Source organism: Astyanax mexicanus, chromosome 14 (assembly GCF_023375975.1).
Source record: "Astyanax mexicanus isolate ESR-SI-001 chromosome 14, AstMex3_surface, whole genome shotgun sequence".
NCBI lineage: Eukaryota > Metazoa > Chordata > Actinopteri > Characiformes > Acestrorhamphidae > Astyanax > Astyanax mexicanus.
The window spans coordinates 13,131,259-13,145,405 of NC_064421.1; the positions used below are offsets into that span (position 1 = coordinate 13,131,259).

At 37.0% G+C, this 14,147-nt stretch overlaps 1 protein-coding gene across 2 annotated transcripts in view; it reads right to left on the reverse strand.

Moving 5' to 3' along the window:
• The window catches only part of LOC103025948 (hippocalcin-like protein 1), a 45,778-nt gene that overhangs the window by 18,772 nt on the left and 12,859 nt on the right, over window positions 1–14,147 (reverse strand). Inside the window, exon 2 of one of the 2 annotated variants that reach the window (XM_022673131.2) lies at window positions 6,639–6,735. The exons of the other annotated variant lie outside the window; for it this stretch is intronic. The gene's annotated coding sequence lies outside the window, so the exon portion shown is untranslated. The remainder of the gene's footprint in view (window positions 1–6,638; window positions 6,736–14,147) is intronic. 2 annotated transcript variants of the gene reach the window in all.

The following is a 14,147-nucleotide window of genomic DNA, read 5'->3' on the forward strand; positions in this document are numbered from 1 at the left end:
CAAACTCCAAATATCCAGGTAGATTAAGCTTTATTTTCTACATTCTATTCATTTTGTATATCTTAACATTATGCGGTACAGTTATATGCCGAGGTTTTAGTTGACTAAGCACATTAGTTAGAACAGTGAGATCTAACAACAGAGTACAACACTTCTATCTGATGGTCAGGGTTTAAGCAACACTAAATGAACCATAGACACCCATTTTTACCTGTGAACTAAATTAATTAATTGTTTTTGAAAACCAATACAGCATTGCCAAAATAAATGTGGTGATACAATATCGATATTTTCGTCTACCCTTAGTAAAAAAAAAAACAGATGAGGGCAGGTCAGTATGGCTGTGATGACTAGCTGTTGGGAAGAACATGCATTTGATGGCTTTTGGGGCAAATGCAACTGGAGACCTTGGACGTGTTTAAAATAAATGGGAGTCAATAGGAAGAATAAGTAATGAAAGTGATGCGACAAATAAAATGAGTGGTGGTCAAAACAACAGTGAGTTTGTTCTCAGGGGACTTGCCCCAAGATAGTGTTTCTGAAACTGTGTGTATTGGTTGAGCAGCAGTACAGTACATGGGTGAAAAATAATGAATGGTATTTTCTATGGGGGAGGAAAAGATGAAAGGGTATGAAAATGAGTGTACAAATGCATGTATCTAAAAGCTGCAAACAAGCCCACATCACACAATTAATAAAATAACAATACTGGACTCTCATGAGAAGAGCTCTGAAGATGTTTTGATGGACATGTACACTCACAGAAATGATTCATGGCAGAGTTAATTTTTATGCATTTAAATCTATTTTACTTTATTTAAAAGCTCATATTTTCTATATGTATGCATTTAAATTTATTATTATCTAGATAATTTAACCAATTTCAAAATCTATTGAATGTAATTAGTTAATACATACTAACATGGTTTAAATAATCAGAGCCCTAAAACAAACAAGAACCTGTTATGTAAAATGTATGTGATTGGTTTTCATAAAAGTTATGAGAAGTGAAATGGGGAAAATGGAAACGATGTCATGCCAGTAGGTGGCGGTAATGCCCCTTTAAGTTTGTTGCCAACTGCTGTAAAACTCGAAGAAGAAGAAGGAAACTATTATGGGCTGGACTGGCGGTTGAATGTAGCTGCAACTTACGTCCATTGTGAGAAGGTAAGCAATCCAAGACCTGTTGTATTACTCCCAAATGTGTCCTAAATGTGTAGTTTATTTCATATTACACAAATATTAATTCATTTATGTAAGTTAATGTGTGATTATTTTAAGCAGTTTTATCTTGGCCACGTTGCTGTACCAGACAATGCCATTAGCATTACAGCTAACAAACTAGCTATTACATGGCATCTTGGCTAATTTGGTAATACAGCTCAATAATGGATTAAACTAACCCTTTCCAGTTTGTTTTGATGCCGGTTAAAATGAATACTATTAACATTAAGCAGGCCAGATAGCATTCCCTTTGTCCACAACATGTAGCCTATTCATTTTATATTAAGTTAAGCTCTGTCTGTTTGCTTAGAGATTAACCTGAAAACTCTGTGTGATTGTTTTATTTTTTGCAAACGCATTTGTATGAAAAAATAGTGTAGATCAAAGATGTAAAGATTTTATGGTAATATGGTAATAATATGGTAAAGTGAGCTTTTCAGGACTTTGTTAGCTAGCTATTGTTAGGTGAGTTACTGCCTTTTAGAGTACTATATTTAAATGTTATATTTTATTTATTTATTTACTGGCTTGTGTTACAGAACTTTCTCCAGGTACCTAGTATTTTTCTACTTCTCCTATCCTGTTTTCTCACCTCCATGTTGCAACATAGATGTAGTAAGTATAAGTTAAAAATATACACACTCAAAATGTAGTTCATATTGAAGTTAGTAAATTATTATTTACAGTCCATTGGATAAAATGTTTACAATTTGAAATGTTTAGAGTAAGCATGTTAAAACAGTAAATTATTGATTTCCCAGTACAACAAAACTCATTAGGCTTACAAAGTTTGATTTTGGACAAGGTTGGATGTGTTGGTTTTTCAGGTATTTTTAGCTCATTTTACAGATGATCTAATTGATTCATTGTTCTTTTTCTTCATTTACAGGTGCTGCAAATTGTGTGACAGTTCATTACCTACTAGGTGTCAAAAATGTGCCAAATGTGAAGCTGCAGGAGGGAAGATCACCGCCATAATGGCCCAGATATATGGTGTACGTTTCTCTCTCTCTCTCTCTCTCTCTCCCTCTCTCTCCCTCTCTCTCTCCCTCCCTCCCTCCCTCCCTCCCTCTAATCTGATATGTTGTGTGTTACTGAGCTATAAGGAAAAGCTAATATTTTCATATTTTCTGGTCCCTTCACAATTACTGTTTACTGAGTGAGCTTTACCTGAGTGGGGTAAAGCAAGGTGCTGGTGTGGTGAAGTAGGTAAATGTAACTGACATTGTTAGCCTCAGCTTCTGTGTGTTAGTTTGTCTTTGTCACTGACAAGCATAAATTATGTTTTCTTTTTGTAGAATGAAGACATCAATGTGAAGTGTGATTGTGTTCTGAGCTGTCTGAGTATCTACCTCAGTAAAGACCTGGATACATTGGTTAAAGAATACATGGTATGTTTGATTCTTTGTTCTTATTCCTTTTTTTTTGATGAACTATGTAGTTTACAAAGATAATGTTGTTTTCCTCCTTAAGCAGACCATTAATGTTTAGGATTGCTGCCCATGAAGAGAAACAATGGGATCATTTTTGTTTTTCTCTGTCAAAAGGCAGCTGAGGATCTGAGGCAGTCCATAAAGCTGAAGCCAGATGTCAAAAGGTAAGTCATAAAGCAGTGTAGTTGGAAACATGAATTGTTTTTGCTTTTGGTGTTGAATATTAACAAGAAGGGGGTTGTTTCCAACAGGTGAGCGGTAAATGGGGAGAGAGAAGATTAGGATAAAGAATGGTTGGTCCTTTCTCTTCCCTATCATCCTCCCTTCAACTCAACCAGGAGTGAAGGTTTGGAGAGGGTTGGATAGGAGAGGAGTAAACCTTACCCTTATCCAGGAGCTTAGGAGAGAGGAGGTGAGTAGAGAAGGCAGAGGGTAGAAGAGAGGGAGAGGTTTGCCTCCTTTCCTTCAATTTTCCCTGCATCAATGAACAGTTTATTTCATATCTACATAACTGATCTTTCAACACAATACATGGGGGTTCCTGGTTCTGTATTTTTATATATCTACATATTTTAGTTGGTGTTTTGTTAATTGTATTTTTTTCTTCATTGGGAAAAGAGCAGTCTCTGCAGTCGCACCAGAAATTCCCTGTATTAAAGTGAGGAGATCAACCTCAGTGGGGGATCAACCCATAAACATGTGAGGGTTAGTCTATTACTACAAAGGATAATTGTCAGTTTTAATTGTTGTTGTCACCTTGATAGAAAAGTGCACAATTTGACAGTAGTCTGTGTAATATCTCATGTTAACAAGAACACAAAATGCATCTTGGAGCTGCTTAGATTTTGGTGGCCATGGTTAGGGTCACACAGAACATCATTCTGTTCTCTTTATATTCCAGGACATTGAATCCAGAGAGGCTGACATTGCAGAGAAGACTATGGGAATCTACACTGTCTGAACAGAGGGACATGGTCCAGGTGATGGACGCTTTGCAGATGTTGATGTTGTGCTGGAAGGCGTGGACGCTCTCCGTTCTCTCTGCTTTATGGGCAGATTTATGCACTCAACTTGAGCAATCCAAAAAGCCTGAAGCGTACATTTGAGGTGTACCAGAAAACCCTGAAGGACCTGGACTCAACTAAGCTTACACCAAAAGTACATGCACTGAAACTCAAATTGCTCCAGTGATTCGGTTGGCAACTACCACCTCCCCCACACACAGTAAGACCGGATTTTGTTGAAATGATCCCTTGGTTCTTGAAGGTTACGCCAAGAAAATAGCTGTTTGATAAATTTGTACATTGGTTGTCGAAGCATTACATTTTTGTTGAAAGATCAGTTATGTAGATATGAAATAAACTGTTCATTGATGCAGGAAAAATTGTAGGAAAGGAGGCAAACCTCTCCCTCTCTTCTACCCTCTGCTTTCTCTACTCACCTCCTCTCTCCTAAGCTCCTGTAGGGGTAAGGTTTACTCCTCTCCTATCCAACCCTCTCCAAACCTTCTCATTGGGGATGTGTATTTTCTAAAATGTTAGCTGGCATTGTTGTAGTGGCTCAGCTCAACACAGATTTTTAAAGTTAAAAGAGAGTTTAGGTGTGAAATTGACTTTGGCTGTAGTAAAACATGATAGCATACTAACCTTTGGTGAATATCCCACCTCTGTTCTCCCACAGCGATCCGAGATCCAGCAATTTGGTTCCATTTCCAAACAGGCTTTAGAATGGGTGATACAGCGCATATTTTTCCCCTTGCAGATAAATCACTTTTTACACCATTGTCCAGCTCAAAGTAGCTCCACAACTCAATGCTAGAATCCGCAGAGCCCTGAAATCTAAAACAAGGCATCCCACAGAGTCCAGGCACCGCCATCTTAAAATAAAGTCATGGCAGGTCGAGTGCTGAGCATGAACAATAATTTTTTTGTGTGTGTGTGTGTTCTTCCATCTCATATCACCAGTAACCAGATATTTTCAGCAATAGCTGGAATGCATGCATTTCCACTGAATTAATTAAAAAAACGGCTCCTCTATACTAATTCAATTGTGCTCAGAATTCAACTTGCAATGACTTAACTTTAAGATGGCTGCGCCTGGAGATTTATCTTACACTACGGATTGGAAACAGATTTTTTTTTTTTAAACACATTTTTAAAGTTCTTAATGCCTTGCTTTAGATGTCAGGGTTCTCCGGATTCTACCAATGAGTTGTGGAGCTACTTTGAGCTGGATAACGATGTAAAAAGGGGTTAAGTATGTTTGGACAAATAAACAAAATTGCTTTATCCTCTGGTTGTGGGAGAATTGTGGTGGGATATTCATCAAAGGTTAGTATTCTTTATCATGTTTTACTATAGCCAAAGTCAATTTCACACTGGAGTTCTCTAAGTGTTTAAATGATATTTGTTCTAAAAAAGTACTTTAGTTCCTACCAAAGTCTGTTGTCACTCAAGTAGCCTTTTTTTTCTTGTATTATTGAAGGAAAATTTTGCCAAACTAGGGTCTTGTGAATGTACAAACGCCAAACTTTCATTTAACTACATAAGTATGATTGAAATGTGATTTTAAGAAATGGTAATTTTGTGTCTCTTTTTTATGCTACGCTTTAATATTAATAAAGCTTTGATTAAACAACAAGGGGTCTGATTGTTCTTATTAAGATTGTACTGAATTGAAATGAATTGCATAAATGTGATGCATTTTAATTAATTTGGTTTATTTCATAAACATAGATGACATGTAATTCAAATAAATATATGCTATTTATTTTGTGTAGGTAACCTGATTATGCTTATTGTACTTCGAACAATATACTTTATGTATTTGAATTAAATACACTCATTTGTATTAATAATTTAGAGTACTTATACTTTATTTATACTCAGTACATAAACCTGGTTATTATGAATTTAAAATAAATAGGCTTTATTACACGAATAAATATGCATCATGTAACATTTATTTGATAGGTTTGTGTTAAAATTATCTAAAAAAAGTACATGGGAATTTGTCATGTAATAAAATTACATAAATCTTAAAAGTTAGGGTTAAATATTTCTGTGAGTGTATAATGTATAATTATCACTTTCTGTATGACTGTGATTTCTATTTATTTTGTATTAGAGGCGACATAAAACACTTACTGTCCAGATAAGATTACAAATTCATCAGGCATTCATGCACAACTGATATGTCACTGTATCACTAATTATTTGTCAGTCACAGAGAGCTATTGTATCCTATTAAACCCCTGATGAACTGTCAGCACTCCATCCGATTCAGTAGCACACATCCATCAACGTGAATACAAGCAATAGGCTCCGCCAACCATATGTGCACATCAGACAACAACGTCCTTATCTTACCATCTCAACCTCCTTTAGCAATCTCTTTCACACCATCTGGTCGAGAAAGAGAGAAAGAGAGAGAGCAAGGGAGAGAGAGAGAAAGAGAGAGAGAGAGAGCAAGGGGGAGAGATTAAGAGAGAGAGCGCAATGGAGATAGAGAGAGAAAGAGAGAGAGAGAGAGAGAGAGAACTACTAGCAGAAGAAAACTCAGTCAAAGCTCTCATCACTAATGCATGTCGTAAGGTATTCATTCACTCAACCAGGTCAACTCAGAATGCAGTGGGAGGGTAACTTGACACGCCCTCAAAAATACACCACATGGTGTATGGACCACCTGATGCCAACAGGCACACCTGCATGAGATGGCATACACTCTACAGCCTTAGTCTAGTTCTACTTACTGTAGTCTTCCAGAATTACTGTATAGCTGAGAACATTTTTACACACAAACCATATATTAGCGCTGTCAAATAACACAATTATTTTTGGTTAATTAACCACAAAAAAAGTAATGCATGAAAAAAAAAATTGAATTAATCTCTGTAATATGGTGGGTCCCCACACCAAATCACCAACTATCCTGAAAGACAATTTTTAATATTCAATTAGGCAGGTTACCCCTGCTACTTACCGGCTTCCTTATGGAGTGGCAGCGCGCGGGTCACCCAGCTTTTGTACCCTTAATGGGGTGGGAAGAAACCTTTGGCGCCGGGGGGGTTCCAGATTACCTGTGGGGGAAAAAGCAAAATTGTTAATTAAATGTGTATGTATATGTGTGTATTATACTTACCTGTCCTATAAGTCCTAGTATGTCGTATGAGTGAAGATAACCGGTTATGTGTATATTTGTTATATGTGTAATTGTTGGTAGCTGTCTCACCCATGTACTCTTTTGGTTTAGCCCGGGGGGTATTTAAGGGGTATAGGGTGCGCATTACGGGAGGAGAGGTAGATTGAGTTCTCTGAGACGGACATGTTTGCTGGAGCTAAAAAGCTTAAGAACTCTATTAAGGACTGGGTTAGCGTTCTTACCCTTAAGTCTTAACTAGTGGTAGCATTATCCATTTATCTCTGCCTACTCCTAAAAAAATAAGTGTATATAGTGTATTGTATTCCTTTTTTGTTTTTTGTTTACAACTGCCCAAAGCGCCTCCTTTTGCCTTTACGTCGCTATTCAACAGCGGTACCTCCTGACCACACCACCCACACTACCACAATCTCCTTACTAGATTACTTTTGACGCAGTATGTCATTGGCGAAACTTTCGGTTTCAAAAATGTAAAGGAAGCAAACAAAACTCAAGCCCCTCAATAGCGCCATTTCTCACCTGCAGGTAGCATACTCCAAAAAAGAAGGCAGCATTTAACTACAAGAACAAAAACAAGCTTGTTTGTCTCAGTAACAGGTTGTAGAGAGGTGTAAGAAGAGAGAACAGATTAATTTTGCTAAATAACATTGTTGCTTTTCTGATTTATTTCATCATTGAATACATTCAGAAATCTGTGAATTTGATGTTTGGCAAGTCGAAGGGACTGTTAATAAATGAATTAATTCGGGTAATAATTGTAACCTTAATATGTCTTGTATGTTTAAACATGAATTGCACAATTTAAAATACTTTCATAGCAAAACGTGGTATACAACCAATTATATATACAGGGGTTGGACAATGAAACTGAAACACCTGGTTTGAGATCTCAGTAATTTATTGTCCCGACGGACAGTACTGGTGGTGAATCTATATCTCTGGAAATCCACATTTTGCTGTTTTCAGCTTTTCTTCAGTGGTTAGTCATCTATTCTATGTGTGGTGCTCATATATGTGACCTTGCAGTGCACCCTTCAGCGATTGGCTGGACACAGCGCAGGGATCATTTTCATTTGCATAAAGTTGAGCTCTGTTTAACTTTTCGCTGTATAAAAAGACCAAATTTAATGCACTGCAACCCAGCATGCACCGTGGCATGCAGTGGCTCTCTGTCCATTAAAAATATAAAATTAGTAGAATGCATTAAAGCTAAGGGGCTATTTGACACATACAGTCATGTGTTGACAATTATATAATTAATTTAATTCATAATATTATTTATCACAATATTCACACTGTTTATTCAGTTATCAGTATCAGTGTTTGATATTGAACAGAAAATGAAGAAAAACATGATAAATAATGATATTTGAAAAAAGTAAACTTGTCTTGGTCATGAGGCCAAGTGTTAAATTTAGCACTGTGTTTGGTAAGCTGTGAAACACCTTGGTATCACCCCTTCCTGGCATTCGATTACATTTCATAACAGCAGACAGCTTGTAAACATCCCATTGGCTAGATAAAAGAGCTTGTAAACCTTAAGGGGTCAAGCACATTACTCAGATACACCGGCTATTCTCCAGAGCTTTCATTCACATTACCGTGACTGATGAGAATCCTTAGCAGTGTTAACCAACCTACAATAAATGGACGGGCCATTCAGCCTTTCTATAAAACTCATCAGAAGATCTGCAATGAGATAAAGCACAATGGTACAGAAGGAAAACCATCAATAATGCCGTTCATAATGGCCTACACACAATACATGGGTAGAAACTGTGATTCATATTCACTATATTTGTTTGAACAGTGAGGTGTGGAGCAGAGCAACTGTGTTCTCTAGATAAATGATGGAGCTCCTTCCAATACTTCTGTGATGAAATGAGAAGTTGTGGATTAGGCTGGTGATCATTTAACAATCTGACCTCACTAATGCTGGAGATGCTGAATTCAACTTGATTGGTCTCAAATCCTCACAAACAAATCCTCCAAAATCTAGTATAAAGCCATTCCTGGACTGTAGATACAGTTACTCCAAAAAGGAGGATAAACTATTGTTTGATTCCATAAAGTATATATTTTTAAGACCAACATACTGGTCCTAAAAACCCTGCTGGGGCTAAAACATAGCTGCTATTTCAGTTGAATATGTATGTTATAATATTTATAGGTTGCACAGCAACCTCAAGATAATCAGGAAGGCTAAAATGGCTAAAAGCTAACATTAGCCTACCAACCGAAGAGCCCTTGCAGGAGGCAGGCCATTAGCTAGCTGTCTGTTAGGCTAAAAGCTAATCTTATCAGACCTTTATGCACACTATGCAAAGTCTTGGAATTATTTAATAACATTACTACAACTCTAGCTACAGGTCTAAAATCAAATGCTAGGTTAGCCTAGCCTATGCGCCTAGAAGCAGCTACAATTATGGTAACCAGCTAATAAAATTGAGCATATTTTTGCCCCCACAAACCCACTATAAAAGGAGAATCAGCTTAACCCACTCTGAGGAAAATGACAGGGTTGTAAATAGCCTTGAAAAAACTGCACCTGAGCATTTTTCACCCAAATAATGTTCTATAATATTCATATATTTACTATGTTTATATCAAAAACAACCTAAGTTACAATGCTGTTGCTATATGATTTGCTCTAGTATTCCGAGTAACTTCCATGGTGTTGACATATAGTTGCTATGGTGTTGCTAAGTGGAGGCTAGACGATTGCTATAGTGTTGTTAATATTGGCTAGTTGGCTGCCATGATGTCGCTAAATGGTTGCTATGACGTTTCTAAGTCTAAGAAAATCTGTAGAAAAAAATATGAGTAAAACAGATGAAGACAAATATAAATCAAGCAAAATAGATGCTTCACAGTGTGCAACCAATGAATGCAATTTAACACATTTAATTACAGTTTACCTGACATGTAAATTAACACATTATTGAAATTTTATGGAACCTTAAAAAGTTTCATATGTAAAAATATATACACAAGAAAAATGGTCCTCCAGTCCCTCCAACAGTGTATTTAGAGTAATCTGAACTGGAGCAAAGCAATTAAACCAGACCAACATGTGTTTAAATGTGAGATTTTAAGATAAGGTTCCCAATGACCCGTAATCAAACTGAATTGTACATTCAATTTTCACACCTAATAATTACACGGTAAAATGTGCACACACAAGCTTTGAAACTTCCCCTCTGATTGGTCTTCAAACAGTTCTGTAATTACCAAGTTCAAGACCTTCTACAGTGTCTTACGCAACAGCTCTGAACTGAACCTCCCGCTGATCCTGGCCTGCACAGCTGATTAAAACCCAGCTCATCCCCTATAATCACTGCTGACTAACTCTCCAGTTGGTGAGATTAAAACAGGACTACGAAGAGACACGATTTTCACATGTATACTTACCACTCACACCAAATTAGAAAAGTAAAGACCCCAGAGGTCTGAATGAAGCAAGTTATGTTAAGGCTGTTCCCAATATTTATTTTGGATATTATACTGTCCAAGGAATGGTGTAATAATATATAAGTTGTACATTATGTTTGTGTGTTGCAAAGCAACTATAATATTCTTAAATTTTTAAATCCATGTTCGCAATTTTGAATTTTAATAACATAGGAATTAATGGGTTACAAAGTTTAGGCACCCTTCAAATGTTCAAATGTTACACTTGTAACACCCAAACGTCTTCATGTGGGAACATAGCAACTACTTTTCAACATCAAAGCAAACAGCTAGCAACCACCTAGCAACTCTTTAACAACAATATAGCAACCTAAAAGGAAACCATTGCGACCACCTAGGAACACCATGATAACCACCTAGCATACCACAGCAACCACAGAGCAGCCAATAAGAAACACCTTACCAACCACCTGCAAAAACTTAACAAGACTATGGCAACATCTGTGATATGACTTACCACATAACCAACCCACCCAACCACCCAAGCAACCACTCAGCAACACCACAGAAATCATCTAGAACCACCCAATACATCCTAACAACCTCATAGCAACCACTTAACAACACCATAACCATCATCTGGGATACCACAGCAAACATGTATTAACAGCCACTTAGGATGCCACGAATCCTGCATGTGTTGTTTTCATTTGAAGACAATTTAAAGTTAGTGATAAACTTACGATATGAAGTGATACTAAACCAATAATATTTTTTTATTCATACTGTGTCCAGTGTTTGCAGTATACAGCTCTGGAAAAAATTAAAAAACCACTACAGTTTCTGAATCAGTTTCTCTGATTTTGCTATGTATAGGTATATGTTTAGGTAAAATGAACCTTGTTGTTTTATTCTGTAAACTACGGACACCTCTACTCCCAAATTCCAAATAAAACTATTGTCATTTAGAGCATTTATTTGCAGAAAATGAGAAAAGGCTGAAATAACAAAAAAGATGCAGAGCTTTCAAACCTTAAATAATGCAAAAAAAAAAAAAAAACAAGTTCATATTCATAAAGTTTTACGGGTTCAGAAATCAATATTTGGTGGAATAACCCTGGTTTTTAATCACAGTTTTCATGCATCTTGGCATGTTCTCCTCCACCAGTCTTACACACTGCTTTTGGATAAATTTATGCCACTCCTGGTGCAAAAAATCAAGCAGTTCAGCTTCGTTTGATGGCTTGTGATCATCCTCTGATCTTTCTCTTGATTATATTCCAGGGGTTTTCAATTTAGTAAAATCAAAGAAAGTCATCATTTTTAACTGGCCTCTTAATTTTGTCCAGAGCTATATGTTTAAATGTTTGTCACTGGCTAAAATATAGGTTAATTTTTACATAAACAAACTATTGAGATCACCAATGTACAATTCAATAATTCAATAATGAATTGGAACAGCTGTTAGACTTACTGACTTACAGAAGAGCTTTCAACCAAACGAAGTGACAACACACACACACACACACACACACACACACACACACACACACACACTGATATCTGTGAGCTGATCAACACCTCTGAGCAAAAGCCAGCCCACCGTTTCCAACAATACGCTTGAAAATTCAGCCGTGTCCGTGGAGAACTTCCCCATTTCCTGCCAGAGAGGCATGCAGAAGCTCCCGGGCTATAAATGACTGCACGGAAACCCCGACAGAGGAAGAGTGGCGCCTTGTCTAAGCATGGAAGATTTCCTATATGAGGTGTGAAACAGTGTGTGTATGCATGTGTGTGTGTTTGAGAAAGAGATTAGCATATCATTCAGCTTTATTCAGTTATTGCACAGTTATTGAATCACTCTGTTTTTCCCCTCCATCTTTCTGTTATCTGCCCCTACATCCTTTAAGCTCCTTCTTTCTCAATCTCTATTCCCAGTGTCCTTTTGTGTCGTTCTGCTGTGCTTTCTCTCTCTCTTTCATTCATTCATTTTTTTACTACTGAACAAATTAAATAGCATAAAATATGCATTAAATGCATACCAACAGCACTGCTGAGATAGATTTACCTCATACATTTACCTCAGCAGTGCTATACTAATCACGAATTTACTTCAGCAGTGCTTCTCCACTAATACTTACCTCAGCCACGCAAGTGCCCCTCGTTTCACACTAGTGTGACTAAAATTTACACAGAGAAAGGTCACAAGCCTTTTTTTCTAAACGAGCTTATGCTGAGGTTAAGTTAGCTTAGATAACATTAATATTCTATCCATTTCTGTACAGCTCATATATCTGTGTTAAAATAAATTTAAACCTGCTGTGACTTCAACCTCACCACCTGCATTTTATACATTTTAGTCACCAAATATTCTGTAAATTCCTATCTGATAACATTGGAAGTCAGAGAAATCAGAGAATAGTCCTGATGTTCTCATGTTCTAGCTGATCCCATTAACTGTTGATTCCAGTCTACTCCAGTACTGGATACATCACCGCTCTCAAATGAAACCCCACCAGACTGGAAAGCGGAGCGGCCTGGCTTTGGCCCGAGAGGCTGATTCAGAGTAGCTGGAGAATGAGAATGTTCCTGACCCACTGGGAATAAATGTCACTGACAGACACGAAGCAGGCTGGAGACAGACTCTCTTTGTCCAGAACTGTAGTCCCCCACTGCAGTCATGCAGGGTGGTTAATCATTAGCAAGCGCGAACACACACACATACACACCCTATCTACACTACTTCCTGCCTGCTACATTTCTCCAGGCAGTTTTTGTGACATTGCCTGACATTTAAGGACATGGCTTTGTTCCCGACCATCAAACAGGTCAGACCCTTACAAACAAACAATATGTGAACAAATATAAATTCATTGTTCATTGTTCCTTATCATGATGTTAATAAATACTACTATGAAAACAAACAAAACCTAAAAATGTGTGCATGTAGACTGGACACGAAGGAGTCATGTGACTACATGCACAATAGTGTGTTTTTAAATGTGCATTAATACATTTATATAGCAGCAAACATAATCTTTATACAATTCCCTCTATGTGTGTAGTTCTTTGTGATTTGCATTCATGGCTGTGTTATAGATCTAAAGAAAAACTTTGGACTGGACATTGATATTATACGGACACAAATCCTCCATTTTGGTTTTGTATATGTACTACTGTAAATCAGATTTGGATCACCAGATGTAAAATGACAACTGAAAATGTATTAATATCTAGCGATTTAATAATACAACTGTGTGTACAGAACTTAAAATAGAAATAAAAATATGAAATATCTTGTGGGACCTCTTAAACTGTTTCTAAATATTTAAAGATAAGAATTATAGAATGTAATTAGCAATGTATTATGCATCATATATTATAAAGACAATTTTGTAATGATTGACTTGTGTATTTTTGGAATTAATGATTGTAAAATGTAAATATTTTCAATAAGGCTTTTTAAAAACTCCCAAGTGTGCATGTTAATCCCCCCACACCAAGAGACAAGACAATGATCACCCACACTGTATTGTGCATGCAAGATGATAGAGTGCAGGAAGATAAGTTCAGGTAAAAGTAAACATTACATTTTTTCCTTTTACAATCTTTTATGCACAAAGTCATCTACCAACATTATGAAACAATACAATGTTTGAAAATGACAAAGTTTGGAGTAGGACAGCCACTGTGTTACCAGGAATAGTTGGCAGGTTAGTGGTGGTGATAACAGCCAGGTTCCAGGCACAATGCTAAAAGGCATGCTAACATAACAACCAGGCCCATCAAGGTTGGTTTAACCGAGATGATACAAGCTGCCTTTAGGAAGGCTGGGGTGGTGTAGCCACAATGCTAACAGCCAGCTTTGGCAGGGTTACACAAGCAATGCTAACAAGCACAGCAACTGGGCTCATCGAGGCT